At 43.5% G+C, this 21,136-nt stretch overlaps 1 protein-coding gene across 2 annotated transcripts in view; it reads left to right on the top strand.

Moving 5' to 3' along the window:
* The window catches only part of LOC145986692 (aminopeptidase N-like), a 133,521-nt gene that overhangs the window by 52,170 nt on the left and 60,215 nt on the right, over positions 1-21,136 (top strand). The gene's annotated exons all lie outside the window — the stretch shown is intronic.

Here is a 21,136-nt window from a genome sequence, read left to right as displayed (position 1 = left end):
CTTTCCTGGGTTTATAATATATACTTTCCCACTACTCAAGTTGGATCTTAATGTTAGAAATAACATTTTGAAGTTCGCTCAAGCTAGCTTGGATGTTTGTTTCCTGTTCCTCAAACTTAGTTTTTAGTTGAATAATGTCTCTGGATTTTTGTAGGTAAGATAATTCCTCTCGCAGGTTGTTCACTGTTTCCTGAATGCTGCTCAAACTTTCCAAGGATGCTAAATCAGCATACTTGGCGAACAGTAATTTGAATTCCGCTTCGATCTTCAGGATCGGATCCACTAATGTTTTCTGCAGACTTGTGATCTCATCTTGTAGGCTCGAGGACAGAGTGTTCTGGAGAGTCAGCAGGTCGCTGCGAAGTTTCTTCACTCGTTGGTCGAGTTTTAGAGTTTCAGTGTTGTCGGGTGGCTCGGTATCCGTGTCGCCTCTGGAGTGACCGAAGATATTGTTCGGCATCTTGTTGCGTCTTACTGTTTACTTACAGATCAAATCAATGGCCCCAATGTGTATATAATAGCCTATTGCATATCCCTGAAAAGTTGGCTTTCTCTGTTGCAGAAAAATGTCGCAGCCACAAGCCACTGCGTCGTCAGTTCCGAAGACGAAACAACCCCAAGTTTGCTGCCCCTTCTGTAATATCCCGCAAACCAAGTCCCATCTAAGTCGGCATAAACAAAGATGTATTCAACGGCCTGGTTCGTCGAAAGAACCCGCCAGCATCACCAAACCTTCTCCAACATCCAGGAAAGTGATAACAACAGAAAATTTGACCGTCAATCAGAAGAGTGGGGTAAAGCGAAAGCAGTCTTCAAACCAGTTGAGCCATGGAAAGAGAACGAAGATCATAGAATCGGCTGAAGCACGCGACCCAGAATGCATTAAGCCGAAGAGAACGGCCTTCAGGAATATGTTGGCAAATTACAGCCTCAGCAGCGAGAATAGGGGTTTGCCCTGCAGTGCCGAAATTTTCCTGGAAGAGAAGAAAGCAGAAGTGGTTAAGATTTTGGTTTCCACTCTCAACAAGGGCCCCTTCAAATTCAACATGGTTTTGGATTCGTTGTTCCAGAAGCATTCGTCGGAACAAACTCACGTGTTCTCCAGTAGAACAAAGCAACAACTTCTGCTGGAAAGTGATAGGGAGGTGATAAGCGAACTTTACGACAAGTTAATGAATGAGATCGTCCGGAAGCAGGAGAGTTTCCAGGTAAAGGATCGGGTTGGAGTGTTTGCAACACTACACACATCATCAACATCAACATAAGCAAATACAAGCCTCTTTCAGGATCGACTTACGTGAAGCTCCCGCAGGTGATCGAAAACAAGAAAGCCGTTCTTAACATTGAAAACAACGACAACCAGTGTTTCAAATGGTGCCTCCTGGCCCATTTGCATCATAAAACAAAAAACTCTGCGCGCGTTGGAAGTTACAGCCAGTACGAGAATGAATTGGATGAATATTTCGAAGACGTTACATTTCCTGTGCAGCTGAAAAAAATCGAAAAATTCGAAAAAGCATATCAACAAAAGAACGAGATTCCAATCGGTGTAAATGTGTATGGATATACAATCAGCAACAAAAAAGTAAATATTTTTCCGCTTCGGATCAGCAAAATTGTAGGTGATGAGGTGAATGTAGTGCACATGCTGTTGATAAAAAATATGAAACAGCACCATTATTGCCTCATCCGTGATCTTTCGAAGCTGGTCAGAAGCGAGATAACAAAATATGAACATAAAATCGAAATCTGTTATCGACATATGGTATTTTTCAGCAACCTAGGTTCAAGAACCGCCAAGGAGAGACTGCAGGATCACCTCAGAGAATGTATGCAGCATCAACCATCCAGGTGCGTGTTCCCTGGTGGTTCTCATTTCTTCAGAAAGTACAACTCCCAGCTGGAGGTCCCCGTTGTCATCGTTGCGGACTTCGAGGCATTCTTGAAGCCCATGGCGATCTGCGACCCCGATCTGGCGAAATCATCAACTACTGCCTACCACGAGCACGTACCTTGCAGTTTCGCATACTACGTGCACTGGATGGCAGGAGCGGACGAAGATAGGAAGGAACCGATTCTTTACCGAGGACCCGAGGTTGGAAAACGCTTCCTGGAATTCCTAGTCAAGGAAGTGGAGAAATGGGGTGATGTTTTGTTCAGGACTAAACCCATGAATGATCTTACCGAAGACGAAGAATTGAGGTTTGTTTGTGCAACACATTGTCCAAATTGCGAGTCCAAATTTGATGATTGTGTGATAAAAGTGGCACACCACAATCACATAACGGGTCAGTACATCAGTCCGTTATGCCATAGATGCAATTTGAAGCTTCAAACTGCCAAGTTTGTACCGGTATTTTTCCACGGGCTCAGCAATTATGATCTTCACCATTTCGTCACCCAGGGCGAGCCTCAGCTACTGGGTGGGTCGCAGGTGGCGGATAGCGAATGGCCCCCAGATATGGGGGTTAGCTGCGAATAAGGGGAATCCCGAATAAGCAGTCCCGGACCGAGGCAAACTTCTGCCTTGCAGTGAGAGGGAGAAACCTCAAAGGCTAAGGGAAGAAACCCTAAAAGAAAATCTAGCAGGCCGAGGGCTATAAGGGAGGCAGCCCCTCCCACAAGGCTTTGGAACTAGGGCTGATAACCCGAGTGTCCGAGATGAAATTATTAAAAGAAACTACAGAGGAGAAACCGGACTGATTAAACTGTTGACGACCAAGAGAGGGAAAAGGATAATGAGAGTGGCAACCTGGAATGTACGTGGACTTGCTGGAAAGGAGTTTGAATTAATAATGGAAATGGTGAGAGCAAAATTGAATATATTGGCAGTGACGGAGACCAAGAAAAAAGGAAATGGATATGAACAAATAATAGAACCAAATAGTGGTGAAAGGTTCCTAATGTTTCATTCAGGCGTAGGCAAAGAACAGAGAGCAAAAGGAGGAGTGGCTATAGTAATCTCCGAGGCCTACAGACATTATGTTAAATGCTGGAAATTCATCAATGAAAGAATAATCTTGGTAACTTTAACCTTTAACAGTAGCATAAATGAAGACACTACTTTTATTGCTATATATGCACCAAATAAAGATGATATAGCAGAAGAGAAAGATAGATTTTATGAAGAGCTGCAGAGGACAGTAGATGACACCATGGGAGCTGTCTTTGTTTTAGGTGACTTTAATGGCAGAGTTGGAAATAACATAGAAGGAATGGAAGGGCTGTTAGGGAAATACGGCGAGACGCACCAGAATAATAATGGGAGAAGATTACTAGATATGTGTGCAGGAAATGATTTTGTAATTACGAACACAATGTTCCCACATAAAGAAACACATAGATATACAAGAGAAGTCCCCAGCCGAAAGGAAAAATCTATTATTGACTACATATTGACACAGAGGAAACAGTGGAGATTTATCTTAGATGCAAGAGCATATAGAGGTTACGAGATTGGAAGTGACCACTATTTAGTAATTATGCAGTTACATGTTAATATCAAGACCAATGACGCTGGTGATAACAAAAGGAAACCTAAAGAAAGAATAAAGGTATATAAATTGAGAGAAGAGGCAAGACAAAAAGACTATCAAGAGGCTGTGAAACAAAGGGTGGAAACATTGGAATGGCCCACTATGAGAGAAGATAAACTGGAAGAAATATGGAGTTTATATAAAGAGGCAATCTTAGGAGCAGCACCCGAAATCTGCGGAAAGTCCAGCGGAAAGCAACAACAGAGAAGAACAGCATGGTGGACGGAAGAGATAAAAGAAATGGTAAAGGAAAAGAAGCAACGGTGGAAAAAATACCTACTCACAAAACATTTAAGTGACTATGAAGCTTATAAACATCAAAGATTAGTAGTGAAGAATATAGTGAAAGATGCAAAACAACAGTCATGGGAAAAATTTGGAGAAGCAATGGAAGGAAACCTACAAAATAACCAAAAGCTGTTCTACAAAGTATTAAAATCGATGCAAATAGAGAAGCAATGTCCTCTTAAGTTCATACAAGACAAAAGTGGTAACCTCCTCCGAAGTGAAAATGACATTATAGAGCGGTGGAAAGAATATTTTCAAGAACTGCTTGGAGGAAATATGGAAATAGGAGAAAAGGAGAAAGAACAGACTGAGGAAGAAAAACAGCAACACCGAGAGGAGGGAGAAACTGAAGAAGAAATACCTATGGAGGAGCTAAAAAGAGCACTAAAGAAAATGAAACTTGGCAAAGCGGCAGGACATGACCAAATAGCACCTGAGATGCTTAAATTCATGGGCAAAAGTGGTCAAGACATACTACTCAAGATTATTAATCTAATTTGGAAAGCAAAGAAGATACCAGCTGAATGGGAGTGTAGTGTCATTGTGCCAATATTTAAAAAAGGAGATAATAGAGACTGCAAAAACCATCGTGGGATATCGCTATTGAGTGTGCCGGGGAAAGTATACGCGAGGATACTAGAAGATAGAATAAGGAAAGTGGTAGAGCCACAGCTAGACGAGGCACAGTGCGGATTCCGACCAGGAAGAAGCACACAAGACCTCATATTTACCATCAGACAGATCAGTGAAAAACTGATGAGATATGGAAAAGAGGCACATATGGCTTTCATAGATCTAGAGAAAGCCTTCGACACCATTCCGAGGGATGAAATATGGAAAATACTAAAACAAAGAAAGGTTAGCAATCAATTAATTACAGCAACGCAGAGTCTGTATAAGAAATGTAGAAACTATGTCCGCACCTGCAATGCAGAGTCTCAAGAATTTGAGACTATAGTAGGACTTAAACAAGGATGTATCCTTAGCCCACTTCTCTTTATCACCTTAATGGATGATGTTATTAAATCATGCGATGGGAAGGTACAGAAATTCAAGATGGGGTATAGGTTTTTAAAACCAATATATATAAACCATTGTGCCTTCGCCGATGACATATTAATATTGGGAGATTCCGAAAGTAATTTACAAAAGAACGTGAGAATCTGGGAAAAAGAGTTAAAAAAGAGGGGTATGAAGATAAATGATAAAAAGACTCAGACCATGATGATGGCACGACAGCCAAATATACATCAGATTGCTTTGAATAATGGAACGACATTAGAACAGACTACAGATTTTAAATACCTCGGGGTTATAGTGCATCAAGATGGTAGAATAGATGGTGAAATTATAGCTCGATCCCAAGCCTCAGGGAGACTCTTTAATGCGCTAAAGAGAAATTTCCTAAATAATCCATTAGTGACCAAAAATACGAAAATCCGTGTGTATAAAGTGATATATTTACCTACATTACTTTATGGTAGTGAAACCTGGACATTGACAAATAAACATAGGAGTAAAATACAGGCTTCAGAAATGAGATTTCTCCGCAAAATAGAAGGGAAAACAAGAAGAGACAAAATTAGGAATCAGACCATTAGAGCTAGCCTGGGCGTATTACCAGTGCTTGAGAGAATCGAACAGAACCAGTTACGATGGTTTGGGCACATACAAAGAATGGAAGACTCCAGAATAGCTAAACAAGCCTTGAATGCAAAGATGCAAGGAGCAAGACCACGCGGGAAACCCAGAAGAACATGGGAAGAAGATGTGAAGGCAGCTGTAGAGGCTAGAGGAGGAGAGTGGAGGAGAGCAAAGGAGCTGGCCCGAGACAGAATCCGATGGAAGACCCTCTGGGAAACCTCAACACCGCAAGATAGAAGAGGATGACTAAGTAAGTAAGTAACCATTTCGTCAAAGAGCTGGGCTATGACAAAAAATCCATCCGTGTGATTGCCGAGACCGACGAGAAATACATTACTATCAGCAAGTGGGTGAATATTCCACCAGGCTATCATGGTAAGATGAGCAAAATGATCCCCTGCGATGATGAGTGCACGTTGTGCGCTGCTGGCAGGAAGCCAAAATACAGAAGAATTGAACTCATATTAATCGATTCTTACCGCTTTCTCCAGGCTAGCCTCGAAAAATGCGTCGCCATGTTGGACATGCCGGAAGTTACCAGAGATCATTTCCCAGATGTGTCCTTGGACGCTATTCGAAGGAAAGGAGTGTACCCATATGAGTACGTCGACGGGCCCGAAAAGTTCGACGAGACGGATCTTCCGTCGAAAGACGCTTTTAATTCAACCTTGAAGGACTCCGTGTGTTCCGACGAAGACTATGCGCATGCCAAACGTATGTGGAACGAGTTTCGATGCTGCTCGCTGGGTGATTTCCACGATCGATACTTGAAGCTGGACGTGCTTCTCCTATTCGACGTGCTCCAAGCGTTTCGTCAAACCGCTATTCGTGATTACAAAGTCGATCCTGCGCACTTCGTGAGTCTTCCGGGATTCACTTGGAATGCCATGTTGTATTGCAGTAGCATCCGATTGCAACTTTTCGCGGAAGATCAATGCGACATGCAGCTTTTCATCGAGAAATGTATCAGGGGCGGCATCGTGCAATGTTGTTTAAGACATGCGAAAGCAAACAACAAGTACATGGGAGACGAGTACGATCCCAATCAGGAGTCCAGCTACATAATATACTTGGACGTCAACAACCTGTATGGTTATGCGATGAAGCAGAAGCTGCCACACTCTAATTTCGAGTGGTCGGACATCACCGAAGAAGGACTGAAACATCTGCTTCAAGAGGATAATTTTGAAGGATAGACAGGATACTTCGCGGAGGTAGACTTGGAGTATCCTTCAGAATTGCACCAGCTCCATTCGGATTTTCCTCTGGCGCCTGAGCTAAAATGTCCTCCTCGCTCGAATCAACCAAAACTGCTTCTCACGTTGGAGAGGAAGGATCATTACGTAGTGCACTGCAAACTGCTGAAATTCTATCTCCAGCAGGGTCTTGTTTTAACTAAAGTGCACAGAGTTTTGAAATTTACGCAGGGCAAATGGCTTAAACCCTACATAAACATGAACACCCAGAAGCGGCAGGTGGCGACATCTGACCTGGATAAGGATATGTATAAACTGATGAACAACGCCATCTATGGTAAAACAATGGAGAATGTAAGGAAATACAAGGACGTTAAGATAGTTTCGGACGAAAAAAAATGCATTAAGTGGGTTGCCAACCCACGCTTCAAGAGCAGGAAAATTTTCAACGAGAACCTGACGTTGCTTCATCTTGACAAATCCTGCATTACGTTCAACAAACCGACGTACGTGGGGGCTGCAATTCTCGAACTGTCGAAACTGCAAATGTACGAGTTCCATTACAACATCATGAAGTCACGATACAAAAATCAAATCCAGATCGCTTACATGGATACTGACAGTTTATGTGATGAAGGAAGATCCGTACAGGAGCATGGTAACCGAATTGAAGGAACATTTCGACACTTCGGGCTATCCACAACCGAACCCCTACAACATTTTGAAAGAAACAAGAAAGTTCCCGGAATGATGAAGGACGAAATGAACGGTGAGATCATCAGAGAGTTCGTGGGACTCAAGGCTAAATCGTATTGTATATCAGAACGACCGTCGCCACCATCAAGAAGTCCAAGGGAGTTGGGAAAAGCACTGTTCAAGGGAAGTTAAACGTCGAGGATTACATCGAATGCCTTAAGAAGAAACTACCCAACCGGCGGGAAGAGAGGAGGTTCCAGAGCATAGACCATGATGTGAAGACCGTGAAACTGAACAAAGTGGCGTTGGATGCAGAGGACGACAAGAGAAAAGTTTTGAACTGCGGCATTCACACCGTTCCATGGGGCTATTCACCAATCGGAGAGAAGTCCAAATCATGCAATATCTGTAATTAGGCTAATCCTGTAACAAATCCACTTCACACGCTTCTGTAAATACTTTTTTCATTCACTTCATTTCCAGCATCCATCTATTTTTTTTTTTTGCTGAAATAAACAGCAGTCTCATATCACCAAAACCTTTTCTTTCCATTTATTGTTCTATCCCAATGTTGGGGTTGGCACAGAGAGAAAAGAAGGCAGCAGCTGAAGCAGAATGCAGTTCACGGATAGCAGTAAGTAAATAAATAGACATAATAAAATAGGAGTTCTTCACAATGCGTCCGAAAGGAGTGGCTTATCAAATCCCTTACTCGGAACTCAAAAAGGTTTCGGGCATCGATTATATACTCACGAAAAAGCAACGCGAGAAGAAAAACAAATGTTTAAAGAAGGGACACGGGATGAAGCTCCTTCTCAGCAGGCCACAACTAAGCAAGTTGCAAAAATCTAGGTCAAGAAAGCAGGGAGGTTTCATTTTCAGCATTCCCGCGATCCTCGCTGCTCTCGGAGCCGTGGGAAGTCTCGCAGGTGGCAGTGCCGCGATCGTGAAAGCCGTGATCGATGCCAAGAAGAACACAAAAGAGCTCGAAGATCAAAAAAGACACAACCTCGCCGTGGAAAGCAAGATGAACGCTACTGGTTCCGGATTGAAGAGAAGAAGAACGAAGAAGCAAACCACCGCAGCAGCGTTGAAGAAATTCAACCTTAAAAAAAAGTGCCCCTTTCAAACGAAGATATTGAGTCTCTAGCCGAATTGTTCAACGTTATAAACTTCAGAGGTGTGTTCATGTCCGATACATTGCCTGCTAACGGACCCCGAAGTGGCGGCGAAAGCGGAGTGGTCAACTTGGATAATTCTCTCAACCCGGGAACCCACTGGGTATGTTATTGGATTGCCGAGGACGGAAGCGCTTTCGTTTTTGATTCTTTCGGTGGCGTTCCGCTACTCGCGCTTGCGAACTACCTGAAATCGACGTCTGAAATATTTTACAACGATGAAAGGATGCAGGGCTTCGACGAAGTGGTCTGCGGTCATCTCTGCGTCGTAATGCTGGTCATTCTTTCACAACTAACCGGCAGCGGCGACTCGACATCGTTGGAAATGTTTCAGAGAGCAACGGATTTGATAAATCAATAGCGATAAAAGAAAAATGCTAGTCCTGCATTTGTCCAGCGAGACTTCAATCCTCAAACTGAAACTGCATTACGATGTAATCAGTCTGCAACAAGAGTCGTTGGGGCTCGTGGCTTTCTACAGCATGTACTTGATTCACAACGTCACAGAATACAACAACACCCTCCACGTAGGAAGCAAGAAGATCACCGTTTCGCCTGGACAATATAACCTGACTACGCTGCAAGCCCAATTGCCTTCGAACGTCATCCTGTCCGAGAGTTCGGTTACTCATCGCGTGGAGATTACGTCCGCCACAGAAGAAATAAACCTTGGATCCATCGGGGAGCTGTTGGGTTTCCCTAACGACAGCAGGTTGGCGCCGGGAATCAAGCACGTCGGGTCCTCTATTCCCAAATTCCTGTCCATAGAAACTTTTAACGTACATTGCAACCTGGCTCAGGGCATGGTTGTATCGACGGACACAAATCGGGACCAAACACACAAGGAAACCGGTATAATTGCGACGTTCAAGCCCAATTCGGAATTCCTGGAGCCGATTCTTTACGAACCAGTCAAACTGATCTTTTTTCCCATCCAGCACGACAAGTTCAGTGAAGTAGAACTGACTATAACGAACGAGAAAGGCGAATTGGTGGATTTCGCCGGAGCCACGAGCACGGCCGTACTGGCTATCTTGTAAATAATATAGACGGTTAATCGAAAGCGCACGATGGATCACGTAGAAAGTTACGAACTGCAGTCCTTCCCTCCCAACAGAAGGACGTTTGGCAACCTCAACGAACCGAACAAGGACATCGAATTTGATGTGGACGTTGGTGACGGGTTTGTGCATCCTCATCGCGCTGACCTCTACATCAGATTGGAAATTGTCACCAGGGACGAAAATGCAGCTTACCCCGCAGGAGCCAACATCAGGCTGATAGACAATTTCGTCCCTCACCTCTTCTCGAAGGTGGAAGTGAGAAAGCATGGCACAGTCATCGACAGGATAGATAACCCCGGACTAACTTCGACCATCGTGGCGACCATGACGCTCTCGAAGCCAGAGAGTTCGTACTACAAAGCGGCGGGTTTCGAAACCGACAACAAATTACCCGGGAAACTCAGCACCGTGCTATTCCCTCTGCGACTCCTCTATGGATTCTTCTCCGACTACAAGGAAATCATGTGGAAGGGCGGTCTGAGGGTCACTTTCAAGAGAGCGTCCAACGACAACAACTTGTTTCTGCGATGGAAATCCGCGACGGCTGGGGGCGCCGTGGACGATGCGAGCCTCCCGTCCGAGGATAAGTGCGTGATAAAATCCATGGAACTTCGCATGCCGATCATCGAATACGAAGCTAACCACGCCACGAAGATCAAAGCAGAAATCATGAAGAACCCGAACATCCCGCTCGAGTTTCAGATGTACCAATTCTTGCAGAGGACGGTGTCCGGGCGACACTTCGAGTTCGACGTGACGACACAGTTCAACAGCATCCAGTATGACATGCCCGACTTTGTGGTGGTTGTGTTTGAAACCGGTCGTGACTGCAGTCAGAATGCGGATTCGAGTATGTTCGACTACTGCAAAGTTAGGAACATTTACCTAAAGAACGGGCGTAACGAGATTTTCCCCAGAGAGAACTACAACCTCGCGGAAGATGATTACCTGAAGCTGTACGAAGCTTACACAGCGTTCAAGAGGGTCACCATGGAAGGATCTACCGACATGTACTACACGCCAGCGGAGTTTATCCAGAAACGTCTGATGTACGTGATGAACACATCGAAACGCAAGCAGGTGGTGATCAGTGACCGCACGAGCATCAAGGTTGTCGTGGATTTCCAAGAGGCGATCCCAGACAATACAGTATGCAGCGTGATCCTGATTGCAGGGAAAAAGTTTGTTTACGATATAAAGAACGAGAGAATCATTGAACAGTTTTGATATTTTTTATTGAAATGAAATAAATACAAATTTGTTACAAACCCCAACCGAGTTTTCTTTTCGTGTGCATTGCCATTGTCGTTCCAGAGCGGTCAGTCTTTCACCTATGCCGGCGTCTCTGCTGACCACCCTCCGGAAAGCCCGGTGTTCCAACTGCATGTCGGCATCGTGCCTTGCTGCGAGATCACTGTTGTCCCGGTACGCAATATCATGGTCTTTGCAGGCAGCGTCCAAGGGATTAACCCCCGGATCACCGCGATCCAGTCGCGCGTCCAATTTGGTGCCGGGACCGCAGTATTGATAGCCCGGAATATGCATCTCGAAAGGCAATTTGTTGATGATGTTGTTGATGAGTCCCTTCCCTTCCGCCAGCTTCCAGAATCGCGGGGGCAAGATGTTGATGATGTTGATCAGATACCCGATGCCTTTCGGTTCGTTAACGATGAAGCGGCTTAGTTTGGAAACGATCGTGTCCACGATGCCAACCTTTTCGTTGTGAAAGTTTCGGTTTCCGGCCCTTTCTTCTCCGGCGATGACCAGCAGCGGGTCCACGAGTTTACGAACGTCGTCCAGCCACACGATCCCCACGGGCAAATTGGAGTAGCGCTTGATACCGCTGCCGGTAGGCAGGCGAGTGGTGCCAGGTTGCTGCTTGATTTCGTTCCAAAACGGTTTGATTATGTTCCTGTACTTCTCGCTGCTACTCGACTGACCCTGTTCTGAGATGGGTCGTTGTTCTGTTACAAAGCATCGGTCATCTTGAGAATTTCCTTGTAATTGTCGTAATCCTCTTCGGAATACACGTTGGCGTCGGGGCGTTTTCTAGTGATCAGTTCCCATAGCCCCGGCGTGCCTGCATACTTCTTGAAGAAACCTCTGCGTCCCGCTCGGCTCTCGTTGTAGATGATGATATCGTCCTTGTCGAACGTGACGTGCCAACTGCCTATCTTCCACACGACGCTCCCGGAAGTGTCGGGTGATGGATACAAACCGAAAACTTCGTCTCTGTCATCACCTTTGGTGCTCAGATATTTGGCTGCGGTCGGTCCTAATCGTATTCCCTCGACGGAAGACGAACTGCTGCTGCTGCTGGGCGACGGAAACCTAGTGGGAAGCGATGGCAGTTGGAAGTGTTGGAGAGTTGTGGCGGGTGAAGGAGGAGTGGGAGGATTGTCCGTTATGTTGCGAACTGCCACCGGCACCAACTCTGTGATCAAGTCCTTGTTATGTTCGGCAACATCTTTAATTTCTTTGCCCAAGTCACCGATTGCATCGATGAGCGGTTGCTCCTGTCGCTTCTTCTGCTCATAATATCCACGATTCTCTTCCTTCCACCCTTTGAATCGTTTAGCAAGGTACTCGGTCAACTTGATGTTTTCTTCGGCTTTCCTTTTGGACATTGCAAAATTAAGTTTTGGACCTATCTGTTTTCTTACAATTTTGTTATTTTATTTCGACGGAAGAAACAAGACAGAGCTGTCAATGAAATGATATTGTTGATAATCTTATCTTTTTTGTTGTTCATCTCGTACCATTCATCTGAAAATTTTCTAACACTCTGCTTATGATATCCATCAAGCATGTCTTCCATTTCGTCTGTTATTGCGTGAAGATCTTCGGTATTCACGATCTTTTTCCCCGTGATTTTAAATATGTAGTCCTTCATGATCATCTGACACGGCACGGCGAACGCTGGCGAACTATCGGCGATATCAATTATTCTGTGGATGTTATCTTCTTCTCTACCCGGCACAATTTTGAATATCTGATAGAGCAGCTCCACAGGAAGGTTAGCAGATCGTGATGTATTAATTTTTTCTTCACCTCGTACTATTATATTACATTTTCCATCACGATAAACTCGTTGATCTTGTTACGATACTTCCCCTGGTTCGGTTTGCGAGTCATGTCTATCGTGGCGAAGCCGTAGTCGTCAGCATTCCAGCAATGCGTGCAGAGGTTGCGAAACGACTCGTACGTCATATCCCCTCCGACGAACTCGTCGTACACGTGCTTGAGGTTGGTGGCATCCTGCCGAAACAAGCAAATGCAGTTTGCGTTGTCCCTGATCAGCTGCTTGGGGATCTTCGAGAAGGTCTGAGCCAAGTAAAAGCAGTCCATGCCCTTGTGGCGACCTCGAGTGAAGTAGTTGCGAACCTCTTCCTGATTCTCGAGGATGACGTCGTCGAAGACAACCACCGAATTCTCACGACTCTCGTCCAAAGGTACCATCTGCGAGGCAAAGGTGGCTATTTCCAGATCGTAGTAGATTGCAATCAGCTGCCGGTATTTCGATTGCTCGAGGCTCTTGGAAAAGACGTACAGGTGTCTGCTCTCCCAATCGAGCCAGTGGGGAGCCAGGATGAAATTGTCTACCATCAATGTGGTTTTGCCACAACCCGAGGGCCCCACGATGAGGCATCTGATACTTTCGGGGAGCAATTCGCCATTTTTCTTTCTTCCTTTACCTTCGCCAACGTCCGGGAGCCTCTTGGTCACCTCCCAGCTCATATGATATCGACAGCATCAACCCAAGAATTCTGCGAAGAGGGAAGGCCGAGCCACTTGACGTAAAGTTTGCCCTTGCTGCGTCGTAGCACTTTCTCCACAAGGTAAGTGTCCGGGAACCTAGTGGCGGACAGTTCCTGCTCGTAGAATCGACCCTCGATGTCCTCACCGTCCGCGGTGCTCTTCAGCTTGTAGGTGGGGATGTTGGGAGGTGATGAAGGCAGGAGAACATCGGTCACAGTGAAAATTTCTGTAGACCAGTTTCGAGTGAAACCTTTGTCGAACACTCCGGGTCGTTTGAACTTGCTCACTCTCACCTTGTCTCCTATTTTATACTTTGGTTTCTTGATTTTTTCGCCAGTGTTTCGTTTGCAGTACACTTCGGAGAGCAACCACCTTTCGTTTCACTTGGACACTTCCAAGGGTTTCATCCCGATCGTCCTGTGAATTCGGTTGTTGTATTCCTCCACCAGTTCGGGCACCAGATCCACCCACTGTAGTTCCCGCGGAGGGTGAACCGTTTCCACATGAGTCCTTTGAGGGTCCTGTTGAATCGCTCCACGATGTTTGCTTTCAGCTCGCTGTAGGTTGAATAGTGAAGAATACCGTTCTCCTTGAGCATCCTCCCGAAGGCAGAGTTGTAGAATTCCCTGCCTCGATCGGTCTGCAGGAAACAAGGGGATCTCTGTTTGAGAACAGAAGCGAAAGCTTTGCTGACCTCAACCCCGGTCTTGTTTTTAACGGGTATCGCCCAAGCGTACTTGCTGAAAGTATCGATCACGGTGAGGAGGTATCTGAACCCCTTGTTGATCTTGTGAAGCCCCTTGAGATTCCCCGTGCTCATCTCCACGAGGTCGGCCTGCCAGAGGTCGTCTATCCCTTTGGTGACCACGGGCAGTCGAGGATAATTCCTGCGGGCAGGTTTGTGCAGTTCGTTCACGATCGCTGCTCTCATGAGGTTGTTTGAGGCTTATAGACAACAGAGGCTCCGATGCAAAAATATGGATCTATTATCTTCCTTGCTTTCTTGCATTTTTTTTCTTTGCTTACGATAGACGACTGACACTGGCGACGGGATAGGAGAGCACCAACTCCAAAAAAAGCGGTATCGGATGCTCCATATTCGTCTCGATATATTCAGCGTACAGACGATCTCCGACGGAAACGTTGTCGTACGAGACTCCGACTTTCATGTTGTCGTGCTTGATCCTGAACAAACTCTCCCCGTGATGTAGACTTATCGCGACACCGCTCGAGGGATGCAAGTTCACAATCCGGAGAATTCCGCCACCTAGCGAGAGTTCGTAGAAGATGCTATTGTTGTTGAAGATGAAGAAGATCTTGCCAGTGTTCTCTTCGAACTGCTTCAAAATACCGTTCAAGTGGATGAATGTAGCTGCCAACAGGTCGGTTCGGAAAGCAAGCAAGGCATCGTCAAGCATGTCTCGACCTTTGACGACCTCTTCGCAGGATATCTTGACGTACTTGGGAAGCGTGGCGCCAGGTTTCCTCCTGTTGTAGCCGAACACGTTGGTTGGCATGTTATAGAGCATTTCTTTCTTTCCCACTGCTCAGACTATTTTATTAATTTTTCCTATTCTTGCTTCGAGAAAAGATCTCGCAGATATTTTTACTGGTAAAGATTTTTCTTTCGAAGCCCTTTTTTTTCCCTTGCGTAATTAACCAAAACAGAAAAGATGTTCATCAGTAGAGGAAATGCTGGAATTTGTATTGTTTCTTTGTTTTCGAAAGCATACTTCCCCCTGAAGAGCGATCGTTTTGATTTGTTAGTTAAATTTAGCTTGCGACTCAAACAACAGTAACACCAAGCAAAAAAAGCGTCTTTTTTTCTCGGTTAAAGAGCCAAAAGTGCCACTTATCATCGCTAGAAACAAATATTGAAATTTTATTTTGTGTTGTACAGCATAAAAATATGAAATGTACGGGCTCACAAAAGACTTCGAGGCTCACGCGCACAAAATTGATCGGCCATGAAATGTTCGGGAGGGGCTGTCTGACCAATCAGAGCCATTCACCATTGGGAGAGGTTAGGTTAGTTCGTGCATGATAGAATAAATGTTGCCAACTCACTAGGTTAGTTTAACTCGTAAAATATTGTGGTGAAATATTGATGGCAGAGTTGGCAAAGCTGATAACGAGGGTACACCGTAAATATACAGCGTAAACGGCTACGCAGAGTTGGCAACGCTGACAGCGAGGGTACACCGTGAATATACAGCGTAAACGGCTACGCAGAGTTGGCAACGCTGACAGTGAGGGTACACCGTGAATATACAGCGTAAACGGCTACGCAGAGTTGGCAACGCTGACAGTGAGGGTACACCGTGAATATACAGCGTAAACGGCTACGCAGAGTTGGCAACGCTGACAGTTACCTGCATAAGGTTTGGAAAAAAACCGTGAAAGGGGGTTATTATTTTGGGCTGTTTGGAAAATAACCGTGAAGATAGTGCCCTATAGGTGCTTTCCCGTGAAGGTACTGTGTTAACCGTGAAGGTACTGGGTTAACCGTGAAGGTACTGCCCTATAGGTGCTTTCCCGTGAAGGTACTGTCTTAACCGTGAAGGTACTGCTCTATAGGTGCTTTCCCGTGAAGGTACTGCTCTATAGGTGCTTTTCCGTGAAGGTACCTTAAAATATACAGCGTAAAAGGCTATGGTTCGCTACTACCCTATAGGTGCTTTCCCGTGAAGGTACTGGGTTAACCGTGAAGGTACAGCTCTATAGGTGCTTTCCCGTGAAGGTACTGGGTTAACCGTGAAGGTACTGGGTTAACCGTGAAGGTACTGCTCTATAGGTGCTTTCCCGTGAAGGTACTGTCTTAACCGTGAAGGTACTGCTCTATAGGTGCTTTCCCGTGAAGGTACTGGGTTAACCGTGAAGGTACTGCTCTATAGGTGCTTTCCCGTGAAGGTACCTTAAAATATACAGCGTAAAAGGCTATGGTTCGCTACTACCCTATAGGTGCTTTTCCGTGAAGGTATTGGGTTAACCGTGAAGGTACTGCTCTATAGGCGCTTTCCCGTGAAGGTACCTTAAAATATACAGCGTAAAAGGCTATGGTTCGCTACTACCCTATAGGTGCTTTCCCGTGAAGGTACTGGGTTAACCGTGAAGGTACTGGGTTAACCGTGAAGGTACTGCTCTATAGGTGCTTTCCCGTGAAGGTACTGTGTTAACCGTGAAGGTACTGCTCTATAGTCGCTTTCCCGTGAAGGTACTGGGTTAACCGTGAAGGTACTGCTCTATAGACGCTTTCCCGTGAAGGTACTAGAAAGACCGTAAAAGGTAGTTGTTATTTTGGGCTGTATGGAAAATAACCGTGAAGGTAGTCCCCTATAGGTGCTTTCCCGTGAAGATACCCTTAAAATATACAGCGTAAAAGGCTATGGTTCGTCCAAAATTACCGTGAAGGTAGTGCCCTATATGTGTTTTCCGGTGAAGGTACTGGGTTAACCGTGAAGGTACTACCCTATAGGTGATTTCGGGGGTTAACCGTGAAGGTACTACCCTATAGGTGATTTCCCGTGAAGGTATCTTAAAATATACAGCGTAAAAGGCTACGACTCGCCCGGGTGAGTCAGCTCCGCTATTTTCCATCTACTCAGTTTGTAGATTTTCGTGACATATTCCGACTTGCGACCAAAAACTGCTAATTGTGAAAACACTACTACACCCTGGACACTTAATTGACACGTTGCTAATAGCTGACGAATGAGTGAATACTGGGAAAAAATTCATGGCCAAAGTTTTAATACCCACAGAAAGAAACAGTCATTGGAGCACACGTCATTAAGAAATTTGGAAATTATCGTTTAAATCGAAGAGGATTACTCAAAAAAATGGTAACACACTTAGCGTAAAAATTACGGAAAAAACTTCGTCGTTTCATAAGCTCTTTTTTTGGAGATACATCTTTTCCACTATCTTTCCTAGTTGCTATGATATTTCTTGCTCTTTGATAAATCTATCAGTTTCTTAAATGTTGCCAGGTCCTGGCACATCAAGATTAATTTATTTTCTATCTGACACTAGTTGTCTATGACATCATAAATATTTGCCAAATTGAAAACGCACAAATACAATATTTAATTAAATGAGAAAGAATTATTGCTTGCATACGTAACCGGGGGAGGCAATTTGAACAGGATTTGTAGTTTTTGTAACAGTTAATTCTGACAACCTGGAATCATGAGAATGGTAAATAACATTATTACTTCACTCATTTTCGTTCCTTTATTTCTCACAACCGACAACTTGTTTTCACTTTACAAAGAGGTCTACAACGCGCCATCTCTGCTTTTTACTCAGATTTTCCCCACAACCCGTGTGCCAGTTGACAACATTTGTATCTTTTTGGAGAGGTTATGAAACGAGGAAGTTTTTTCCGTAATTTATACGCTAAGTGTGTTACCATTTTTTTTTAGTAATCCTCTTCGATTTATACGATAATTTCCAAATTTCTTAATGACGTGTGCTCAAATGACTCCTTCTTTCTGTGGGTATGGGAATTTTGCGCATGAATTTTTTTCCCAGTAGTCACTCATTCGTCAGCTGTTAGCAAAGTGTCAATTAAGTGTCCAGGGTATAGTAGTGTTTTCACAATTAGTAGTCTTTTGATCGCATGTCGAAATATGTCACGAAAATCTACAAACTGGAATAACCCGAAACCCATTGATTTCCGACCCCCTGTGCATAGGGTCAAATTTGTTGCAAATGTGCTCTAGTAATACCCCTTTCCAGAAATAGGTCGAATTACCAATCACCCTGTATATTATACATCAAGGCTGAGCCGACGCCGACGTATCGGAAAGTATCGGATTGATTTGATTTACCGATACTGCCCGATACTTTGGAGGTGTTTTGATGGTTGAAAACTTCGCGCGACACTTTCACGGAGTCTAATTATTCTGAAAGTTAAGTAAAATTCGAAGTTTCAATTGATTTTGTACCATTCATATCAGGGTGAAATTCATTCGTTGACAAACAGAAAAAAGATTAAAAATCATTTCTAAAATCACTCCTCACGAACTTCATGTCTCTTGCACATTCATTGCTATGGATACCTACTGATATTGTTATTATTACAAAGCGGATCAAAGCAACAATTAAACCGGATATGTTTATGTGTCAAGGTAAATCACCAGTTTCGCGTCAAGCAACTATGGCACAAGACAAATCAATAACATTGGATTGGATGTCTCTGACGAGTACAAATCTTGTCAATGGAAAATTGGTCGAAATTTATCAGGTTTTTTAAATAGACTCAATCCAAGACCTTGCTTGAAGAGACTTTATGGAGGCAATTGTTTTTATCATTGTGTAAAAAACCTGTATTTTGTGATTAAATAACAGATATTTTCATATCCTGAACTATTTCTTTACTGCTTTAAAGGAAAACTCTGGTAAATTGATGCTTAGTATTGAATACTCATTGACCAATATTAATAAAAAAATTGGACAACAATTTCCAAGCATCGTTATCGGTGAGAATCGTAAGAGTATTGGTATCGATTGAAAGGGGGTATCAGCTCAGCCCTAACATAGTTTATAATGTACGTGACACACGTTGTCTTCTAAATGTAAACCGATCTCCTTTTTAGTACTCTCTTCTCCTCTCCAAAAGGTGTTTGGCTGTTTCCTTAGAGTATAACAGAAATTAACTTGGTAAGAACTAATGTCCTTGCTAATTCGGAACACTAGATATATTTCATATGATCATTAAAAAACGGGTGGGGGAGAGAATTAGTTAAATAATTTATTAGTTATCGATTTGAAACGGTGATGTTTTCTTTAGAAAAATGTTACCAAAGGTTTATGGGAATATTAACAAATTCATTCATTCATTTATTGTTTTCTGCCCAAGGGCAAGTCTTTCCTTCCTACCTCCATGCTGTTCGATCTTGAGCCTTTAGCTTTGTAACATCGTATTAGTCACTTATTTAGACGTCGTCAATCATTTGGTATCTTCTTTTCCCTGGATTTTCTTTCCATTGACCACCTCTTCACTGACATTCCTTAGTATACAATTTCTTCTCATCCATTGACCCAAACAATTTCTCTTTCTCTTCATTATTATCTCCAGCATTGATCTCTTTTCCCCAACTCTTTCTAGCACTGCTTTATTTCTTACATTTGCTGTCCATTTCACCCGTTCTATTCGTCTCCCTAGCCACATTTCTAGAGCTTCCAGTAGCTTTTTGTCACTTGTTGACAGTGTCAATGTTTCCGCACCATATCGAGCTGCACCCCGTACAATGCATTTCATTCGTACTTTCCTCGGATCTTTGTTCACAAATCCACAGAAAATATTTTCCTTCCTATTAAAGGCTTCCTTCGCTTCTATTTCTTGACTGCATTTCATATCACCGTTTATGACGCATCCAAGATAATTAAAAGTGTCTACTTGTTCCATTATCTCACCTCTGACGATCAATTTTGCCTTTCTCGGTTCTCTTTCGATCACTATTGTTTTCGTCTTCTTCACATTTATTCTCCTGCTCGTACCAAACTGTTCACAGTGGGTATTCATTTCTGCAAACATGGCATTTATGGTTATTTAATTTCCTGCCAACAGGGGCATGTCATCTGCAAATCATATACAAGATATTGTCCTTCCTCCTACTGCTAGCTCTCTCTTGCAATGGGAACAGTTTTAACTATATCTTCTAAATATAGTTGTTGAACAATGTAGGAGAAAGACAACATCTTTGTCGTACTCCTCTTACAATTTCACTTCCTTGGCTCATTTCTTCTCCTATTCTCACTTTGACACGTTGTTTCATATATAATTTGCAGATAAGCCTCCTTTTCTTCCAATCTACCCTAATATTCTAAATGATCCCTGAAAACTTGGTCCAACTCACTCTATTAATGGTTTTCTCTAAATCGACAAAGGGTACATATATTTATTTACCTTTTTCAGATATATTTCTGCAATTGTTCTCAGTATTTCCATGGCATCTCTCGTACTCCTTCCCTTTCTAAAAAATGATCTTCCTCTATCTCTCTGTTTATTTTAGAGTGTAGGCATCTATTTAAAATTCTCAAGAGAACTCTTGCTGATTGTGATATTAAACTGACTGTTCTATATTCAGCACATTTCTTTGCGTTACTTCTCTTCTTTATAGTTACTTAGATTGTTTCCATGAAATCTTTTGGCCATACACCTTCATCATACATTTCATTGCATAAATGTAGCATTTCATTCTATCCTTCATCTAGATTACTTTATGAGTTCTACAGGAATTTGGTCACTTCCTGTTTTTATCCGTTCTTCATTTCTTTGAGTGCGAGTTCCAATTCATCCATCATCATGAGTAGCCATTTTTGTCCTCCTTCTTTTTTCTATTCATCATGTATCTGGTCGGCTCTCTTTCCCCTACAGATCATTTACGTGCTCTTCCCATGTTCTCAGTATTTCTCGTTTGTCCCCAATTTCGATTCCATTCTCATCTTCTATCATCCACATAACTTCCCACTTCTCTTTGTAGAGCCTAGGGATTCAATTTCACGGTATATCAGGTCATATCATCATCTCTATCCTAACTCTTTCATTTCTTCTCACGTTAGTTTTATCCATTTCTCTTTTGCCTTATTTGCTTCCCTTCTTACCTGTTTATGGAGTTCTCTGTATCGTCTTCTTCCTTCCTGTGCATTAATACTCTTTCATCTTCTCCTTTCATCCATTTTCTCGAGCATACTTTCTGTGATCCATGTTTTGCTTTTGCATTTCTTTCTTTCCCTGCACCCTATGGGGTATTCGACGGTTTTTTTAA

The sequence above is a fragment of the Lepisma saccharinum genome, chromosome 4 (genome assembly GCF_977018435.1).
Source record: "Lepisma saccharinum chromosome 4, izLepSacc3.1, whole genome shotgun sequence".
Classification (NCBI taxonomy): Eukaryota; Metazoa; Arthropoda; class Insecta; order Zygentoma; family Lepismatidae; genus Lepisma; species Lepisma saccharinum.
This window is presented reverse-complemented; position numbering and strand designations above follow the sequence as displayed.